The sequence below is a fragment of the Suricata suricatta genome, chromosome 1 (genome assembly GCF_006229205.1).
Source record: "Suricata suricatta isolate VVHF042 chromosome 1, meerkat_22Aug2017_6uvM2_HiC, whole genome shotgun sequence".
In the NCBI taxonomy this organism is placed as follows: Eukaryota; Metazoa; Chordata; class Mammalia; order Carnivora; family Herpestidae; genus Suricata; species Suricata suricatta.
Genome location: NC_043700.1, coordinates 79133559 through 79152345, shown reverse-complemented (window position 1 = coordinate 79152345; position 18787 = coordinate 79133559). Strand labels below are relative to the sequence as shown.

At 37.0% G+C, this 18787-nt stretch overlaps 1 protein-coding gene across 1 annotated transcript in view; it reads right to left on the bottom strand.

The window, feature by feature from the left end:
* INPP4B (inositol polyphosphate-4-phosphatase type II B) overlaps positions 1-18364 on the bottom strand; it is a 411625-nt gene extending 393261 nt beyond the window's left edge. The window contains exons 1-2 of the mRNA XM_029940652.1: positions 18067-18364; positions 4213-4279 (exon numbers count right to left, since the gene is read on the bottom strand). The gene's annotated coding sequence lies outside the window, so the exon portion shown is untranslated. The remainder of the gene's footprint in view (positions 1-4212; positions 4280-18066) is intronic.
* Positions 18365-18787: the final 423 nt, after the last annotated feature.

Sequence of the window (18787 nt, the reverse complement as noted above, 5' to 3'; positions counted from 1 at the left end):
ATTAACTAGACTTAATTGGTAAACTCAAGTTTGATCTAAATGGGCATCAATAAATAGGGGTCCTTTAAGTTTACTGTGAGGGATGGAGAAGCAGTAGTAGCTTCTGTGTAGGAATAATTCTCAGCATTGTGTCTATTTCCAAATCATAAATCAGGGAGGGATACCTAAAGTAAAGTAAGGCCACAGGGTATAGGATGCAGGCAGGTGTCCTGGGAATCAGGGCACTTGGACCACTGGGTGCAGAAGCAGACTCCAGACACCGAGGACATGGCAGCCAAAACTAAGGACATGTTCAGAAACCCAAGCAGACTCAGACAACTGATGTGACAGCAGCCTGGTGCTCATGGCCTGTATTTATCTCACCAGTAACCCAGACACCAGTGTGGAAGCAAGCAGTGAGCTCTGCCAGAGGTTCACTCCTTTGGTGAGGTGTTTTGTTGTTGTTTTTGTTGTTTTGTTTTGTTTTTGATAAAAGGAAACTGGGAGGAGTAGAGGATAGAAGGAAAGAGCCATTAACATATACTGCTGAGTTTTCACCAACTCTAAGTCAGGGTCACTTTCTACCCATTGGGAGCAAGGGACAGTGCTGAAAACAAACAAACAAACAAACAAACAAAAGGGGAATTAAGATAATTATCTCAGGAGATACCTGGAACTGCTTCACAGAGATGATACTTAATGGGACTTTGAGAGATTTGTATATCAAAAATGTGGGAATAGATAGAAGGGAGTGAGAAGAGAAGAGGGGTGGAAGAAGAAAGCAAGAATGAAAGAAAAAAAGGAAGAAAATACTAAAAATAAAAATTATGCAGGCAAAGACACAAAGCTACAAATGTAGACTATACACAGCAACAGGAAACTGGTTAATCTGATGGGAGAAGACTGCATGGAGAAGCAGCAGGAAGTGGGTATATTATCACTGAAAGAAATCACTCATAGGGACAACCGCTTCTGCATAGGATGTTAGATACAGTGTTTGTAAACAAGAGACAAGGACAATCTGGGTTATCCACTTTCTAGCACTGTTCATTCATGGTTGCACTCAATTAGACAAATATTAATTGAGCAACTATCATGCAGGAGCATTCAAAGTGCTGTAATTCAGAAATAATATGTCACTGTGCCTTTAAGTGGGGTTTACAATCGGAAGAGCAGAATCCAAAATATCTATAAGAAAAAAGAAGTTTAAGTAAAAGGATTAGTTCATGTTCTTTGAGTCTTTGCTTCCAGGGTACAGAATCAATAGGCACTTTCTGAATGTTTAGTATTTGCAATATTCTGTGCTAGATATTATTTTTATGTATTCTCCAATTTAGTTTTGTTCCCAGTTACTTCCTTCTTTTCTTTCCTTTGTTTTAAGAACTTCATGTATCTGGAGATGCTACTATATATCATTCAGTGTGGAAGTCAAATGGCAAAGAAGACAGAAACCATGTTGCCTGGGATTTAAAATCCCATTTTAGAGATGGGTAAACTGAGATTGAAAATGCTTAGAAAATGTGTCCAAGATCAGACAGGAAGCAAATTAGGGAACAGGAATTTAACCAAGGCCTCAACACTTTAAAACCCTTGTTTCTACACTGAGCAAAATATAGTCCCTAAAAATTATAATTTATAAAGATTAAAAGACTAGTCATTTGGCTGAGAAAATCCCTCCTGAGAGAGGGAACAATAAAGTTCAATTTCATGCCAGGTAACATGTTACCCAGAGGCAAACTCATTTAAAGATAGGAGTGATGGTCATGGAGGAGGGCACTTGTGGGGAAGAGCACTGGGTGTTATATGGAAACCAACTTGACAATAAACTATAAATAAAAAATAAACAAAATTATAAACTTCTAAAAAAATAAAAGGTGATTCTTCAATCTGGCTGAAATATTACCATTTCTATTTTTATCCCTGCTTTTATGTTTCCATGTTGGTCTTTTTCTTTCTTTTTTTTTTTTTGTTGGTCTTTTTCTTTCTTTTCTTTTCTTTTTTAGCTATTTTCAATTAAAATTTCTAATTAGATTCCAAATTTGAGACATCTCTAGTAGAAACCAAATGGCAGGAGTAGTAATTAAAGGACAGCTGTTTCTTGTCTTTCTGGGGATGAAACAAGTCTTTTTGTTTCTAAGTTACAAAATCCTAGGAAATTCTTCATGTTTTTATTTTACTGTTTTAATAATAGTTAACTGAATTGATGCTGAATTGATCTAAAAAAGCCAATGCCCTTTCCAAGACAGATGCAGAAAACCTCTCTTCTGGAATAAGTATAGGTTAAATGTAATATTCTGGCTCATTGAAGCTTTCATTGCTATAAATACAAAATCTCCACATTTTATACAAAATCAAATCATTCTTTAGGTGCTAAAGTAGGCACTACTCCAAGTCATTTTCCCAACTTGAAAACTTTTTAAAATGATGACAATTTTATAAGCCAAAAAGAATACACATTTCCAATGGAAGAGAATCAGATTCAGAGCAGCTGAGATGCAAACTTTTCCTAATGGTATTTCTTTGCCTGATTTGAGAGAACAAATATTACTAATAGTGATGCTGAGAATTATTTAGTAAGATTTTACTCCATATTAGTTTCACATAAAAAGTATAATCAGGATTTGAAGCAATTAACCATATAATGCAGGTCAAGAAAAATCTTCTGCCTGAAAAAGCTGAACAACTAAAGCAAACCGATATTTTTCTAGCTTGAATTATCTAGATTTTAGTAAATTTTCTAATATAATTTAATGTCAAATTACCTCAAAGTATAGGGAACCTCTTAAAATGCATATTTCCAAGAAAGAGACTTGTGAAACATTTTCTAACATAAATATGAAAATAGCTTTGGGAAATACCAGGTTAAATAAAGGTACACACACATTCACAGAGGCATAGACATATATGTTTGTTTAGTTACTTACTGTTTATTGTAAGTTCTCAAAACCTCTACTATAGTAAAACTCCCAAGAGTGTTACTGTATTCAGGAAGTTTCAGAACTTCTTGATTCCCAACCATTTTATGCAGAACATGTCATGGAATTAGTGCTCAAAGCAGTAAACACATTGAGAACCTCTTTGCACAATCAGAAGATATTTACATAGCACTGTGGCAGATGCAGGAATGTAGGCTTAGATGGTGGATTTAAAAGCATCTATATCAGGGAACCAGAAAAGAAGACTAAATGACATTGCACAGAAATGCCAAGGGCAGAAAGTAGTCGCGCTGACCAGGGACAAAGGCCCCTTCCCAACCATAGGCCGACCTATGCAACCAGGCCACTTCCCATACACATTTTCATCCAGTTATATACCAGCTTCATCTTATTCCTCTCCCTAGCTTTGTGACTTTGCTATAGCTACTTTATTCTTTTATCAACTATTTTGTTTATTCACTGCTGTTCCATCTTCCTGGGACTCTTCCCTACACTTCAGTTCTTAGTTTAAATGTCATTTTCCAGAGAAATACCCTCTGTTTAGCAAGTCGACAATAGATTCCTCCTTTGTCTCCCAATACTTTCTCCCACAAACTCTGCTATTTCTCTTCATTGCACTTACCACTGTTTTTATTCATATATTGATATTTGCTTATTTATTACATATCACCTCTACAAGCACCTTGAGGGCAGCAATGGGCCATGCCAGTTTTGTTCTGTAAAATCACCAAGTATCCCACAGGTAAGTGTTTGCCATATAACACGCTTTTAGTGACTATGTGTTGATTTAAAAAATTAATGGTTTTTCTTTTCAGACACAGAGAGACAGAGCATGACAGGGGAGGAGCTGAGAGAGAGGGAGACACAGAATCCAAAGCAGGCTCCACGCTCTGAGCTGTCAGCACAGAGCCCAACACAGGGCTTGAACCCACAGACCCTGAGATCATGACCTGAGCCGAAGTTGGATGCTTAACTGACTGAGTCATTCAGCTGCCCTGAATAGGTGTTGAGTCAATGAAAACATTAATTTTATTATTATTATTATTATTAAATTCCTTCATATTTATAGCTAAGCCTTGCCTAACTCAAACCCTCAAAATATATTTAATGTATACATAGATATCAATTCCTCTTTAGGATATGGTCACCCACCTATATAACATGCAGTTACACAAATTCTAATTCACCAAGATGGCACTTTTGTAATATACTGTTTTAATGATAGGGGCTATAAGTTAGAATTTATTATCAATGTAAATAAACATTATATGTTAGTTACTGAGAATCACTCTTATACCTGCTTTACTGCTGTATTCCTCAAATAGCTCTGACTCTTCTATAATTGCTTTGCTGACTTCAGGGCTCTGCAGAGGACAAAGGACAGCATGTTAGAATGTAGTGGTTCACTGGGAACTTCGCGTACTAAAGACCTGGGCTAAAATATTTAACATGTTCATAATGCCCATCGTTCCAAACCTGAGGACTTACCATCCTCAGAACGTCATGAGACAGCGCAGTTTCTTGGTCGCCTGAATTAGTCATATCCTGCACATGCTAATGAAAGGTCCACCTTCAGGACTGGCTTTTCTCTAGCTTCTGGAGGATAACCTCTGTGCTCCTGGAATAGTCTGCCTGCTAAGAGAGTTTTTGTAAGCCTGCGGCTTGGTGCGCTCTGACTGCGTACACTGATGGTGAACACCTGTTTTTGCTTGGGGGCAGGGGAGGGTAAAGCCTGAGTGACTGAGGTCAATCAGCTGGTGCTGCTTGCTTACGTGACTGACCCCTAATGAAACTCCATGACTGACCCCCATTAAAACTCTAGAGACCAAAGTTCAGCTGAGCTCCTTCCCTGGCTGGCCACACTTCACATGAATTGTCACACATTGTTCTTGGGAGGATGAAGCACATCCGCATGTGTCTCCACTGAGAGGGAACGCCCGGAAGCTGGCAGAGGGACTTTGCCTCGTGTGCCTTTCCTCCTTTGCTGATTTAATCTGTTTCTTTCCACTGTAATACATCATGACTCTCAGTGTAACTGCTTTGCTGAATATTGGGAGTTCCTCTGGAAAATCATCTAGTCTGAGGCAGGTCTTGGGGACCCCCCAGACATAACCACCCTAGAGGTAGATACTATTATTACCCACCCTTCCTGGGCAGAGAAACTGGCAAAGAAGGGTGAGGTAACTCAATCAAAGTCCCATGGCTGGTTTAAGTGTCAGTATTTAAATGTGAAACCAATGATCTGCTTCCAGAGACTGGGCATTTTACATATTTTATCAATTACGTCATGTTATTTGTCAAAATATTTGTTATTAACTGTCACTCAATATGTGTATCAAAAAACACCACCTGGTTCTTCTTCTTATTATGAGGAATAATTTTCAAATTGCAAATTAATTACCAAGATTTTATTTTATCTGCCAAAAAGAGAACAATAAATTATATTGTTAAAGTTGTCCTTTAACCATTATACTTTAATCAAAACAAGCTTTCCTCCAGTTCTATCAAAAGCGCAAATGTGGCATAAGATTTTCTCATTTACATTCTCATATATCTCTCCCCATTCTAAATGTTTTTTAGTATGGGGCCTGAAAACTACAGAGTCAACTTTGAATCACACCTTTAACTTAGGAAAAACAAAACACCTTATAATTTTTAAGATTTCTGATTTCTTAAAAATGTTTATTTATGTTAGGAGAGGGGAGGAGGGTGGAGAGAGAGGATCCCAAGCAGTCTCCACACTCAGTGTGGAGCCTGAAGTGGGGCTCGATCCTATGACCATGATATCATGACCTGAGCCAAATTCAAGAGTCAGATGCTTAACTGACCAAGTCACCTAGGTGCCCTAAGATATGAAATTATTTGAGTCTAATAGATCCTGAGTTGCTTTCAAGGTAAGTGCTAGATAAAAATAGTTTCGGAATAGGAGAAAGCATGAAGCTTCTGTTGCTACTAAAGAAAATGCAAACCATCTACTGATTTTTAAACACAAAAGAGAAAAATAATTTACCAATTGTGTAGAAAAGTCGTAAGTTTGCTATATTTAGCCTTTATTCAGGTAGACTTTGAAAAAAAAATTGTTGCTCTAATTAGTCATTGCCATTAGGTGTATGAGGTAATAGCTTTATTCTAACACTTGAACAAAAGTGTAATTCATTCTCTTATCTTTTTTTTTAACCCACCCAAGGCTAAGCATTGTATTCTGTTGTACATACAATGGATGTCAGTGCCTTGCTCTTATCACTGAAATAGACTACACATCTTGATATTTTGAGGGGTCATTGCATCTGCAAAGGTGATGAGTCTACCCTGCAATGTGTATGTGCAGAGGTCAGTGTAGTTTCAGATGACCCGTAGTGTCCAAACAAGTTAGTTTGAAAAAATTTTCAAAAATACAAATAAAGAGCATACAGAGCAAGGGCAACACTTCACACAGTGATGATGAAATACGTCAAACGTAAACTGGATAATTGTGCAAGTTCAAGGAATAAAAGTTTATGATGCAGAAAGACCAACTATTTTATTTGAGTCTGAGACTTTCCCACTCATTTTATCTCCATTATGGTGATATCACTCATCAATTCTTACCATGTAGCAAGAACCAATATTTACCCAAACTCACCAAAGTATACGGTCTCATTAAATAAAGATCCCACAGAGTTAATACAAACCAAAAGCCTTAACACGTATCATTACCTTCACAATACATGATAAAGTATATCATTATGCTTTAATTAGGACATAAAAGTGTGTTTTTAAGTTGAAAAAGCAAAATTCTATTTTGAAAAACTTATCAATATTAAAGTAATTGAACATTACTGATTAGAATTAAAATATGGTATATTTAAAAAGTCAGAATAAACTTTATTAGGTTCCACCCTATGCTGTAGAGGTTGGTGCTTTCTTTAGTTCCTATCTGCATTTGCTATGTGGCTCAAAATGATGATTTCATCACTCATATTCTGTCTCCCTCTACCCTAGTGTTCTGGTGTGATGGGCATATGGCTAAAGTCAAAGCTAGCTATTTCCATATTGCCCCATGAAAGTAAGCTGGGCTTGAGATGTCTTGCTGTTGTTCCCAGACAGCCTGGGTGAGCCCAGGTCAAGAGCCCCCATCAGTGAGAGGATTGGGGATATTATGCCAAAGGCAGGAGCTGAGTGGAATGGGGTTTAGTAAATCTCAGGGAGCAAACATGCTGTGTCTGTCAGGAAACTTTATGATACGAAGGTCCTCATCGGTTCTGAAAATCTTACACATCCATCCCCTAAAAGATTCAGCACTTAAAAAACAGAGAAACAAAACTGCAAAATGCCCTCAGGTCACTGCAAAATGCCCTCAGGTCACTGCAAAATGCCCTCAGGTCACTGCAAAGCAGTTAGAAAGTAAGTGCAGGAAGTGAAGAAGAAACCATACAATATTAATAAAAAGCTACCCATTTTATAGGTTGTTGTAAATATTTAGTTAAGCCCACACAGCTACTAGGAGCAAAGTTTGCATTTGAACACAAGAGGTCTGGTTCTGGGACTCATTCTCAGAACCACTAGAACTGGCCACCTTTCCAGAAGGTCCTGCGTGCTTTGCTAAGGATTGGACCTTGCTTTCCAGGAAACGTTGAAACTATATAGGTTTTATGCAAGGAAATAAGATGATCAAGTTTGTGTTTCAGACAGAATATTGAGCAGCTGTGAGAAATATAGCCTGGAGGAGATGAGAGGGATCATTTTGGGGGCTGTTCCAAACTTTTAGTAACAGATGACAAAGACTTGATTTAAAGCAGTGGGATAAAGAAAGGGAAGGATGAATCGTGGAGGTATTTAAGAGGTAAAGTGGACCTGCTGATTTCTTTTCGTGGGCAGTAAAAAACAGATAGTACTAGGTTTCTCTAAATCAATATAGACATACACAATATGGAACCTACTAATTTTCTGGATCTAGAAATTCAACCCTTTAAATTGACTTGTCTGCTTCTGCTTTTCTAGTTTTCTGTGCCTTGGCTTGTAGTAGCAATAGAAACTAATAGTCTAAATATCTAAATATACATAGAAAATAACCATTAATTAGTGCCAATGGAGAGAATCAAATATTTGAGAAAATTTTTAATCCACTGTTCTGTCTAAATATGCATCTTCCAGATTACACTGTAACTATGCTATGATATTAAATCTTAAAAAAACCAACTTTGATTTATAGATGATATGCAGATAGTTTTTAGAATCTTTAATAATTAACTGTCTTTAGAATAGATGTGAAATTTAATTCTACCTCCAAAAGCAAGTTTTCAAAATCTTACTTTTGTTCACTAATTCCCATCCCTTATTCTAATGTTTATTTATTTTTGAAAGAGAGACAGACAGACAGACAGAAAGACAGACAGACAGAGTGTGAGCTGGGGAGGAGCAGAGAGTGGAAGGGAGACACAGAATCTGAAGCAGGCTCCAGGCTCTGAGCTGTCAGTACTGAGCTGGAGGCAGGGCTTGAACCCACAAGACGTAAGATCATGACCTGAGGTGAAGTCAGAAGCTTAACCAACTGAGCCACTCAAGCGCCCCTCCCATCCCTTATTCTAAAGGCAAAGTATAATTTAGCAAATAATGTGATTATTCGCAACATGATCTTCCCATTAACTAAAAAACTACAAAAAAATCTATTAAAATTAATAAAATGATTCAAGAAAAGTCTCAGGATGCAAGGTGAATTTGTAACTATAACTTTCCACATAATTGCAATCAACAAAGTAAAATTTTCAAAATAAATGAATGCAACTCCCAATAGCATCAATAATTTTGAATCACTACGGTAGTAACAACAAAATCAATAAGCAACTCATGAATTAGGTAAAGAAAATTATAAAAAGCTATAAAGAGACATAAGGAAACATAACAGATTCATGAGTAGGAAAGTATTTACAAGATAAATATCACTTCTCCCCAAATTAATTTATATTTTTAGCATAATTCCAATCGAAACTCTAATGGATGTAATTTTGGAACCTGTGAAAACTTTCTAAAGTTCATTTGAATAAAGAGTCATATATCATAACAAAAATTCTTTTCTTAACTTTATTTATTTATTTTGAGAATACAGAGAGAGGAGACAGTTAGAGAGAGAGGGAAAGAAAATCCCAAGCAGGTTCTAAGCTGTCAGAGCAGAGCCTGATGCAGGGCTCGAACTCACAAACCCCTGAGCAGAAATCAAAAGTCCTACACTTAAACAACTGAGTGACCCAGGTGCCCCACAAAAATTCTGAGTATAAATATTAAAGGGAGGTTTTGCTCTAATAAAATACATTGTTATTAACATATTAACACAAGCAGAATTGGCTTAGAAATTATGTACAAATTAGTAAAATATAGTGAAATAATAAGCAACTATAATTAGGAAAATATAAGCAATTCTAGAAACACCCTATTTAATGCATTCACTCAACAAATATTTAATATTTAATACTTGTCATATACTAAGCATTATGTCCCTTAAAGGGACAACGTAATTCCTGCTCTCAGAAAATTTGATGGAACAAATTAATATCTATGTTCATTATGGTAGAAATTGAGAAAAATGGGCATAGGAATCTATGGATGCATAATATAGGAAGGAAATCTAAATTCAGTGTATGATAAAATGAGTGCCACAAATTAATGAGAAGGAAAGGATTTAATAATGTTGAGATAATTGCCTAACTTTTTGGAATAAAAATCAAATATGTCCCATTAGATATAGATATAAATTCCAGATGTATCATGGAATTAAATACAAATAAAATGCAATATAAAAAATAAATAAAAATGAAATTAATTATATGCCTTTTTGAAGAGGTCAACTATACTTCTGAATCTTGTAATTGCTAAGAGAAAAAATTAAAGCAAAGCAGATATGAAATTATATTGCAATAAATGCAATGCACCAAAGTCTATCTTATGTATATACTGAACACCAAAACATCAAAGGATATTTCACAATGAAGAAACAACTCATTAATGAGCATATGGAAAAACGTTCAACCTCATTAGGATTCAAGGAAATAACCATTAAGACAACGGTTGACAATATTTCATCTAACAAATTGGCAAAGAAGAAAAAAATGCATGCTTAATGCCACGTTGAAATTCCTTTGAATGCCACTTTCCTAAAACCCTGAAAAGCTCTAAAGGTATTCCCAAATAGGAAACATTCTTACCATATATAATTAACACAAGATGCTTATTTAGGGCATACCCTATTTTAACACCATTAAGCCATAATACCCTTTTGATAAGTGACTATCACATTCATCATGACATTACAGGTACCATACCAAGTACACAGCAGGCATGCAATAAACGTATGAATGTTGAACAGAAGAATTAATGAGCTTGTTTCTTCATTATAGTACATAAAAGTGTGGTGCTAGTTTCTCAAAAGAAAATAATTCTTAAACTTTTAGATCTAGCACTTTAAAAGCTGTGTTCCTATAGAATAGAAATAATTTATTTTATTATTTTCATAATAATATTTATTTTTAGAAAATAATCCTAAATATGAAAAATTGTATACACAAAGACTTACTACAATATGACTTAAGAGGAAAAATAGCCTAAATTTTCGGCAAGAAAAATCTTTAAAAATGTTGCGTAATATTAATTTGGTGAAATACTATGTAATCTTTATAAAGAAATTTAAAATTCAGGTTTAAAAAGGCTTGTACCAAAATATTAAATGTAAAAAGCATGATTTAAAGTTGTATATTTTGTGCTTCAGATTCTGTGTGTGTGTCTCTCTGCTCCTCCCCTACTCATGCTCTGTCTCTGTCTCTCAAAAAGAAATGTTAAAAAAAAAAAAGTTTTAAAAAAGAGGGCATCTGGGTGGCTCAGTCAGTTAAGCATCTGACTTCAGCTCAGGTCATGATCTTATGGTTTGTGAGTTTGAGCCCCACATCAGGCTCCGTGCTGACAGCTCATAGCCTGGAGCCTGCTTCAGATTCTGTGTCTCCCTGTCTCTTAGCTCCTTGCCCACTCATGCTCTGTCTCTCTTTGTCTCTCAAAAATAAATGTTAAAAAAATTTTGTTTAAAAGAGGGCACCTGGGTGGCTCAGTCAGTTAGGCATCAGGTTCTTGGTTTCGGCTCACATCGTGATCCGGCAGTTTGCGAATTTGAGCTCCATGTCGGGCTCTCTCTTTTCCTCTTTCTATCTCTGCCCCTCCCCTGCTCATGCTCTCTCTCTCTCTCTCAAAATAAATAAATAAATACATAAAAAATAAATAAATAAAAGGTGTCTATTTTGGACACAACAGATGTAGTGTAGCAGGTAAGACTCAGCATAAAACCCATCTTCTCTAATCCTTAACTATCTCTGTGAGTAAGTTATTGCAGTTCCTCATTTATAAAATGGAAATGTAGTAACAATATTGCCTATCTCGAAGTGCTGTTATTTTTAATTAAAAATCAAATTAGATAATTCAAATAGTGTTAATAGTGTCAATCATACAAAGAATAATCAGTAACTGAAGTCATAGCTTTGATTTTAACTGTTAAATAGAAACACTACCTATGCATACCAGAAAGACTAGATGCTAATGTATTAATGTGTTGGCAGTAGTTTCTGTACGGTGGATTTGGCTGTTCAGAATCTTTGGAACACATCTCCTATGTTTGGGAAATCCCCCACCTTACAAGTTCGTACGTTACCAGGATGGATGCCAGAAATCTACTTCCAGGTATTCCTTCCATGTTAAGAGTCTAAATTATCCCTAAGGTAGTATAAATGAGGGTGGAAGCGTGTGCCGCAAGCTTTTCTGATAAGATACTGCTGTTCAAGGCTTCAGTTCAGAAGCACATGGTCCACAGAATCTGGAGATCCATTCTAAGAGCTGACATTTCTGTTCTCAGAGGCAGTGCGGGCAGAGGATCTACCATCTGGCTCACATCAGTGATGTGAGAGGTAGAGCCTGTGCCGAAAGCAGGAACTGGAGATTTGTTGTGGTGGCGCTCCTTTTATTTGTCTAGTTTCAGAGCTCCTGAACCAGAAGCCTCCGAGCCTGAGTCTCTGTTCATTAAGACTTCAATGGGTCCTATACAATTCTATCATCATGAGCCCTTCTTCCATCATGAATGAGTGCATGTGCACGTGCACACACACACACACACACACACACACACACCTCTTTCTCTCTCTGCATATGGATGATAGATGATAAATAGATAGATGTGTGTATATAATTATAGCTTATGACATTGGCATAAAGATAAATACATTATGTAGTACAATTTTTTCAAAGTAAATATTCTTTTTTTCTTCAGTTCTTAAAAGAAATTAAAACATTTTAATGGGCCCCTAAAAGAACTGAAGGTCATTGGCACTGTGCCCACTGTACTTGATAGAAAAGCCAGCCCACCCTATAGTTATCAGCTGAATTCTCATAAACTAGCTTATTTGCAGCTTTGAAACCTGATTATACAGATGGTGAAACTGCAGTGCAATTTTTCTTTTTTTTTCAGCTCTTTTTAGGAATTTTCGAATTCTTTAAAAAAGCATATATTACTAAAGAGAAGATGATACATTTAAAAAAGAAGAAGATCTGGCAGTAATGTATCATCAGTAGTTCATAGCACCAAATGGCAAACTTTACATGTCTATCTCAAAATCTCAAGCTAGAAAGGGACTGTAAATATTATTGTGGAAAAAAATTCACTGAGTCCGATCCTTCATGTGCCATTTAAATTACCTCCAACCAAGATGTCATGGTCAATGACACTGGACTCATGGTCTACTATCTCAGGAAGAAAATCAGATATTCTGTCTCTTGACAGCTTTAATGGCTAGAAAGTTCTTCTTTAATACTGAGCCAAAATATATATTTCTGAAGCTTCCTTTTTCCCCCTGAATGCATCTACAACATCTCAGTACTCTTTATGTTCCCATTTTAAACACCCAATGTCAGTGCTTTGGAATCATTTCATAGCTCGAAAGACCTTTATATCTCCTCCATACTTAACTAATTGGTTCTGCATCAGTCTACCATCCTCGTGGGTAGCCCTTACACCAGAGTAGAGATGGGCATTGCATCATCAGAAGCCCTGTCTCCTCTTTTCTCTTCAGATCACAAACTCATCATTTCTTTGACTCCCATCAGAGGAAAACAAATTTACATTGGGCCACAGTTTTGAAAGAAATTTGGAACCTAATACAAAATGCAGATATTTGTGTTTGGAAAGGAAAACTTCTCTTCTGATTTGTTGTTCTTGAAGCAGATAACTAAAATGGAATAGTGAAAACTGTACAAACCTGGGAGTCTAGAATATAGATTCTGAGTCCTGGTTCTGCTACTTAATCCTCTGTAACCATAAAATCCAGATCTCCCTGTCCCTTTCGGGATAACTTAGACTCCTAATATTGATTACTTTACTTCTGATAATGATCTCTAAGTCATTAGCTAAACAAAGAAGTAAAATTAAAATAAAACTGTTGAGCAATGTAGGGTTATTTGTATTTAAGATACCCTTTACCAGTGAAGCGAAGTATTCAGTGGTATTGAAATTAAAAATATACTATTGTTAGCTAGCATCCTGATTGTCATGAGGTATGCATTTTTTCTGCTCTTGGAACCTTACAAATTCATATGCCCCCCATGCTCACAGAGAAGAGTTACCATCACCTGAAAAAACACGGAAATATTAAGTAGACATAAGTGAAAATAAAACCTATGCCTATATTAACTGAAAACCCTTTCCCTTAATTCACTCATTTAAAAAATACTGGGTTCTTGTATAAATTAAGGCAATGTTAGCTTTTGTAATAGCTATCCATAAAATCTCAATCTTGTGTGTATTATCTCATTGATCCGATTTTTGACAGAGGAGGGGATGAAAGGAGGCCTGTTTTATGAAGTCCTACAGAAACTCATGCTGAGAAGACTCCATCATCTTGCAGGCAAGTGGCTTAGTCACCCTGAATATGGAAACCCAACAGGGAAATGAGGAGAGAGAGAGAGAATGATGATCACATGAGAGCCTTTTATGGGACAGATCTGGAAATGTCACATGATTCAGTTGGGTGAAAGAGGGGATGAGTAGCCATAATTCTATATCTTAGGAGGGAACCAGGATCTCTGATGGACAGCTGGCCATCTCCATCACAGTCCACTATCAAGATTTTATGAGGCTCAATTAGTCCAAAGAAGGTTGCATGCATTTGTCTATACCAATGGTATATACTTAAATAATGAAGAAAGTAAAACAAATGATTTGGAAATAAAGGCTTTGGCATCAAGAATAGTTGAAGACAAGAGGATAATCAGAGGAATGTGGTGGGGCACCCGAGTGGCTCAGTCGGTTAAGCATCAGACTTCGGCTCAGGTCATGATTTCACAGTTCATGGGTTCGAGCCTTGCATCGGCACAGAGCCTGAAGCCTGCTTTGGATTTTGTGTCTCCCTCTCTTTCTGGCCTTCTCCCACTTGCACTCTGTCTCTCAAAAATGAATAAACGTCAAGAAGAAGAAGGAGGAGGAGGAGGAAGAGGAGAATGTGATGATTACAGCTTGCCAGCACTTTAGGGAATACAGACAAGAGGGGTCCAGGAGAAATGTAGTTTTGTGGGGGAATTCTCAGAAACATCTTCAAGGCAAAAGTCATATTAGAAAAGTGAATTTCTAGGGTTGTTATTTTCGCAGTCATATAATAACATATACAAATACTTCTCAGGCTGGAGTTCAGGATATTCTCTATGTGGATTTTGCCTTAGTCATTATTAACATGGCTATTGTTTTGTGACTTCTGCAAATTTCTTCTGTCTGGAAGCACCTTTTATCAGATGGCTACCTGTTCGAACTATACCAACCAAACAAACTCTTATCATATATATGCCAGGAAGAATATTGCCCCCCTCTAGGAATTCTCATATTATTTGTGTTATGGTGGCTTATTATGTGGTTATTTATTTATATGTTATATTAATCTACTTTTTCTGACTACGCATCATATCTCCTTTTAAATAGTAAGAGTATAAAATGTTATTGAGTGAATAATTGAAAAGATGAACTGATTTATACATTAAACAAGTCAGTTTTAAACACTTTGTACCAGAATTGCTTGGGGATTCAAGGGTCTCAGTCAGTATAATTGAGGTGTTTTGCATTTCTGAAAAGCTCCCAGATGATTTGATTTCATCAGCTTTGGGAAAAACAGATAACTAATTCTATTGAATCTGAGGTAAAATTGTTAAACCACATTTTAGACAAAAACACAAAGAGAACAGTGGTTTTAATTACCTCAAAGTAAATTTCTAAGCATATGTTTTAGCACTGGAAAGGACTAGGATCTATTTTTTGGAAAAGGTAAAACTTCTCAAGAAGAAAACATCTATCTATTGCATTTTTTGTGTTCTAGTGCAGGAAGTGGATGATGATGATTATGAGTGAGTTCCAAAGTAATAATCATCACAATAACATTACCATTAGTACCCTCACGGAAGTGAGGAAATGAAAGAAATAGTTAAATATTAGAGAAAAAGATATATGGCAGCAATATGTGGGTATTAGATGGGAAATCATTTTAAATTAAAATAGGGAAAGTCAATAGCCTACAAGAATGCTAATGATTGCTTACCAAGTCCCTTACTATAAGCCCAGAAAAAGATACATGTTGTGGATTAAAAGTATAGGCATGTATAATAGAGGGAAACAATAATATTGGAAGAGAAAATGTACCTATTTTTGTTATTTAAAGTTCAACCAGCTCTATCAATTTTGAGATAACATAGCTTTAAAATTTTGCTCTTTTCAAGAGTATGCCCAAGCAGTACATATTACCAGTCAAATGCCATAAACTGTCACCTGTTAAAAATCATCTTTCAAAAAATGGAAACACAGGCAGGGTGAGGATGACAAGAAAGCCCTCAAAATAGCCAATAGATCAAGTAATATCTGGGAATAAAATGTTTTCGCCCAAAACAACTTGTAAGATTACTTTTCAAGAAATGTCAAACCAAATAAAAACACATTTTAAAGAATATATCAAAGGAAAAGAGCCAGCTATAGACTCAGTGAATTCATGATTATGGTCCACCAAAGAAAACACTTAGGATTTAAGGACAAAACAAAACAAAGGACAGACATAAACCAATAGGCTGTTTCCTTTGAAAGGAAAGATTTAAGGAGAACCACACCTTACCTGCACTTCTAATCTACCATTTTAAAAGTGAAGAATAAAATACTGTACAAATTATGACCTGTGTATTATATAAAAATCTCATGTTACAAGTTAGTGTTTTTAATCATTTATTATATTCAAGGGCTATGCCTAAAAACACTGAATATTATCCTTACTTTAGCTGTTTCCATATTAGATAGGGCCGACTAAAGCCCAATACATCAAGGCCAAACAAAGGGGGTCAAGAACTAAGAACAGACCAGAGTGACTTCTCCTAAAGGAAATGTGGCCCAGAAGCTATTGAGATACATGCTATATGGCGTTCTTAGTGTGTGTAGTAGGGAAGCCATGACTTGAAAATCCACATGGTTCCAGAAAGAGTTTCAGAAGCTGGGGTTATGTTTGAACAGTAGAGATGCAGAGATCAGTGTCAAAAATTCAGGGCGTTACTGGGTTAATTTCAGTGTGACTCCATGATTGTGGACTGCACTGCCTGAGCAGCAGCTCCAGCCCGTGAGGTGTCCCCCAAAATCTGCATTTGGTGATATCCCCTTATTAGCCTGAATCCAGCCATGGGGAGAGTATTTATACCTGGAAAATGGACAAACACTAAAAATTTGAAATTTGGTTTTCTAGAAAGCCAGCTTCTTAGCACACTACTGCCCTATGGGGACACTCTCAAGACTTCTATGTATTCTGGCTTTAAGAGAACAAATTAGAGGAGACATAGTAAGGAAAATCCAAGTAGGATAATGATAGAGCTCTGAACCTAGATTAGATGTTGTCTGATTATATGATAAAATACCTCTGAGATAGGTATCCTATTCAGAGAGGAATAGTAATTAACCTCTGTATGAATATGAGATGTTTTGGGTAGATCTAGGGATATGACTTCATATCTCTCGCTACAGGAGTCTCTCTAACAAAAAATTCAGAGGACTATTTGAAAAATAAATGCATGGACCAAAATCAAAAGAAAGAAGATACTCAGATGCAGCCAGTGGCATCTGTGCCCACACAAAGTAGAGAACAAACAGGGACCAATTTAAGAAGCAGATTAAACTGTCTGATCCTCATCTGAACCTTCCACCCAAATGTAAGAGAACCACAGAGACAAATCACTCAGAAAAACAGGGAGAAGAGGTTTCAGTTCAAGCCAGTGACTAGGAAAACTCTGAACTCACCTCCTCCACAGAACACACCAAATTACACCTATTAATAGAATAGTTTCTCCTGAAGAACGGAGGGCTGACCTAACAGCTACTGAGCAACTAAAGATAGAACGGATAAAGAGAAACCAACAGAACAGCAAGAGAGATGGAGATACAGTAACAAGGAAACACCTCTCCCACCCTTGATGCTGTGAATGGCATGGGGCGGGGGGGATAGTACTGAGCAATGGAAACAGATCCCTCTGTCCTGGCTCACAGAAGAAAAAGCCATGGCTTCAAAGAGCAACTAGCACATAAAAGGGACAACACTAGAACTCTGCCAATTGGCGGAGGAGCTGCAGGAAGTTTCTTCAAGTCAGAGGGACTGTAGAACCACAGGGTTTACATTCCTATTCCACCTTAAAAGCTACGATCTGGGACAGTCTGGACACCATAATGGGCAAGCCCAGTTGTCTCAGTGAGCCTGCAACTTCGCCAGCCCAGGGTCCACAAACCCACCCATGCTGGAGCACAGAACATGCATGAAGCCAAAATTTGAAAGGGCTGAGGAGCTAGGGGAATGCTCTCCCTCACTCCACCTGAAAAGCCCAGACCAGGGCAGGGCTGGACATCCTAAGGGGCAGGTTTGGACGTCACAATTAGTGGGTCCTAATGCCATAACTGGCTGGCCAGATCATCACAGAAATCTTGCAGCCTTAACAAGTTCAGAGTCCACAAGCCCACACTGGTCCTAGTCACACTACGACACAGAAAAAAAAAGGCTGAAGAACTTCTGGAACACTCTCTACCCCTCCACCTAAAAGCCCAGACTGGCTCAGGGTCTGGATGCCACAAAGGATAGGTCCAATACCATACCTGGTAGGTCTGATCATCACAGTGAGATAGTGACACCAGCAAGCCCAGGGTCCTCGAGCCCACACCATCCCTGTTTGTACAAGCGAACAACAACAACAACAACAAAGCTGCAGTTTAAAAGAGCCAAGAAACTGTGGCAATGCTCTCTCCCCTACCTTAAAAGCCCAGACTGCAGCAAAGTCCAGCTCATAGTGAGTTTGTGACCTCAGTGAGCCCAGGGCCCTTTCGTGCTGAGAAACAGAAAATAAGCTGCAGTTTTGTGTGTTTTTGTTTTTTGTTTTGTTTTGTTTCACTTTACTTTTTAAAATTTGTCTTTTTTTTTCCTTTTGGTTTTGTTCTTTTCTTCAATTTTCTTTTATTCTTTTATTCTTTTTTTCTTTGTTCTTTCTGTAAAAAGCCCTCGTTCAAAAAGGTAATGAACTCATATAGCCCAAGCTCCAGCCATCCAGCAAAAGTCGCCAAGCACACAGTCTGCAGAGTGGAGCATCCATTATGCAAGACCACTCCAACTTTAGCAGAAGTAGCTGTTTTTCCTAATCCATAGAAGCAAACACAAAAAGTCAACCAGAATAGGGAGACAAAGTAATATGCTCCAAAAGAAAGGATGAGAAATAATCTCAGAAAAATAATTAAATGAAACAGAAAAAAGAAATATACGTGATAAATATTTTTTGATTATTTATTTTTTGTTTATTTTATTAATATACATTTTGGTCAAGTT